This window comes from Micropterus dolomieu, linkage group LG09 (genome assembly GCF_021292245.1).
Source record: "Micropterus dolomieu isolate WLL.071019.BEF.003 ecotype Adirondacks linkage group LG09, ASM2129224v1, whole genome shotgun sequence".
Classification (NCBI taxonomy): domain Eukaryota; kingdom Metazoa; phylum Chordata; class Actinopteri; order Centrarchiformes; family Centrarchidae; genus Micropterus; species Micropterus dolomieu.
The window spans coordinates 10,013,087-10,016,384 of record NC_060158.1 but is presented as its reverse complement, the minus strand read 5'-3'; positions in this window follow the sequence as shown (position 1 = coordinate 10,016,384).

Genomic DNA, 3,298 nt, shown 5'->3' with positions numbered 1-3,298 from the left:
CTGGACTCAAATGAAGGTGTAGAACCATCTCAAGGATGATCAGAAGAAATAGACAGCACCTGAGTTAAATATGAGTGTCACGGCAAAGGGTCTGAATACTTATGACCATGTGATATTTCAGTTTTTCTTTTTTAATAAATTTGCAAAAATTTCTACATTTCTGTTTTTTTCTGTCAAGATGGGGTGCTGAGTGTACATTACTACATTATTATTATTATTATTATTTTTTGATTTTTGGAAAATGGCTGCAATGAAACAAAGAGTGAAAAATTTAAAGGGGTCTGAATACTTTCCGTACCCACTGTATATTTAAAAGACACAGAAAAGACTTTCCCTGCTTGAATGTAAAACGTAACACTTGCCATAAAAGGTGACTGCATGGCTTCACTTTGTCTCCACATGTCGAGAGTGTGTGTGGATATGTGTGCAGCACGTAATTGTGTTATTTGTGCTGAAAGTTTTCTCTTTGGCGTCTGACTTCAGTGTGGTCTGTAGTTCTGGTGACAGGTACATTAGTACCTGTCACCAGAACCAGAACCAGAAGCTTACTGGCTCCAGGGTGAGGAAACTAAAGAGGAACAGTTCAATCATTTGGTCTTTTGTGTGGAGCTTTGGAGATTTTGTGTTTCACAAAGTCGTCTTACCTTTGTAGATTTCTCCCGTAAATCATCTATTACTCTGTTTTCCTGAGAAAAACTTACCGTCAAAATCAAGAAAGGGTAAAGTCTTTGTTGCCCCGAAGAAACATAATCTGCACCGAAAAAGTATAAGATTTCCACAAGCCATAAAGCAGTGGAAGCTCATTAACCTCGTAAATTTAGCACCAATTCTTGCAAAATGCTACTTTTCATTCTTGTTATTAAAAGTCATTAGCAGCTCACACTCAGTGTCATGTTTGGCTGATATTTTACAAATAAGAGAAGTCTAGCTAGCATTAGCTCTCTTTCATGGGTCCGGTTGTGATGACAGTAAATGAACAAACTCATATCAGTGAATTTCTTTAAATTCAGAGCAGTAACTATAGGGGTACTGGTGTACATTATCCCTTTTTTTTAACACAACACATGTAGCAAGCAATGTATGGATGGATGATACACATACATACACATACACAATACGTTACACGTAGCAAAAAATGTAAATGCAATACGTAATTTCGCAGCATTAATCAAAAGCTTCTAACCATTAACCATTTTGTCCACCATTATTCTGGCATCACATGCATGCACGATAAGTGCCTGTGTGGCCGCTGGATTTAAGGTGACATTAAGAAATATTTTTGTGCCTATTGACATGGTAAGTCAGTCCAAAAAATGCAATGCAGACAAACAAAATAAACATTAATTATCTTCGTTTTGGTAATTGCAGTTTTCAGCTTAAGTACATATGCCAAACAAACATCAAGAATATATATTATGATTTTTTTGCAAAAAATTACTTTTATTTTCTGGGGACCAATATTTATTAGACTATATTATCATTCAAATCCCTTCATAAGTTCATATTTTAAAGCATTTTAAGTTTAAGTTAAAATTTCATTGGTAGTATTCATGTCAACTCGAACATGGACACATACTGTACAGCTCACACGATAAATACATCATTCAAACTGGCTACAGCCTAAAAATATGACTGTGAATCATTTATGGGTTAACAATCAGAGTTGTTCTCCAGGCACGAGGCAGCACGGCAGGACTCAAAACCTCAGACAAGTACCTTGGTGAGCAGCTGATAGAAGAAAGAGGGAACATAAAAAGAAAAGCATTACAATGTCTTTTGCTTCAGCCAGCCTGAATAAAGTTTTTACTCCCTGTGCAGTGTTTTTGTAATTAAGTTTATTACTGACCTGATGTCTCATAATCTGAGATATCAGAGGTACCGGTTACACGAATCATAGCCAAATAATACTTGAAATTGGTGTAATTTATTTTATTGTCAAGTAGAAAGAGCTTTAATACTGTAGTTACTGATTTTTGTTTCTGTAGAAAGCACACCAGATTATTATTGGTTCAATTTGAGTAATGGGCTGAGTATGTATGCAAAATTCCATGTCAAATGCAGGATTAGCTTCACATAAAGTAGTAAGACCTGGAGTGTTTGTGATTAAGACGTCCTTCAAAGATGTTCACACTAGAAGACAAGTGCATGCAGGGTTCCTGAACTCAGTGTAAAAGGGAGAGTAAGAGGGGGGAGAAAAAGGCGAGAGTGGCACGCTCAAGCAGGCAGAAGCAGCGAGGTGAGTGTGAACCATAGCGCTGTGCTAATGTTTTCTTTCAACCCATTAATCTCTCGCTGGCCATGTCGCAAAAACAGGGCCTGGATGAGAAGGCGGCTGTAATCACACAGACTAAGCTTGCCAGTGGCTGACTGACTGTCCCTGGCCTCCTGTCCGCTCCATGAAATCCAGAGTTAAATTCACGCATGCCAGCCCCGGCCCCAACAAACACAACAGCATATGACAGTCAGCACAGGCAAGTCAAGTGCTGTCATAAAATAATTAAAATCACATTCTAAACTAAAGGCATGTAGAACTGATTGATGTAAAATCAATTTAATTTAAAGGTGCCCTGTGGAGTTTTCTTGTGAACAAACAAATTTTTACATGCAGTGTTTCCAGTGGTGGAATTTAACTAAATACATTTACTGAAGTACTGTCCTTAAGTACAGTTCTGAGATGCTTGTACTTTAGTATTTCTATTTTAAGGTACACTGTACTTCTACTGCACTACATTTCATTTGTACTTTTATGTTCAAAAACAGCTGTAGTTAGTTACTAGTTACTTTTCAGATTAATATTTTAAATACAAAACATGTGATGGGTTTAAAAAACAAGATGCAAGATATTCAAAATGGCTAGATAACTGGCTAATCCATGTCATGCATCACTATAAATTAGTGAATCATGATGTGGCTTTTTTCCCCACGATCCGATAACCGATAATTGCCTACTTCTTGTGGCTGATACTTATCTGATAACCAATAATTTCTTCACATTTTTGTAAGTTATAAAGAGATTTTAATGCTCTGATGGAGGGGATCACGCCTGTGGCTGTATCTGAGGTAATATCTCTAGTTAGCTGTACACACATCAACAATAGTTAATATGTTTTCAAAAAGAGCCCACTCCTATGCTATTAGAGATGCAAGTAATAGTCTACCCAATAAGAAAAGTAAAAGGAAAGTAAAATCAATAAGGTCTGAGCTTATAGATACTGCTATTGAGTCTAGCGGGACCTATAATGTAATGTTATGTCTTGAGAGACAAGTCATGTAATTTAAATCAAATTGAAATTTAACT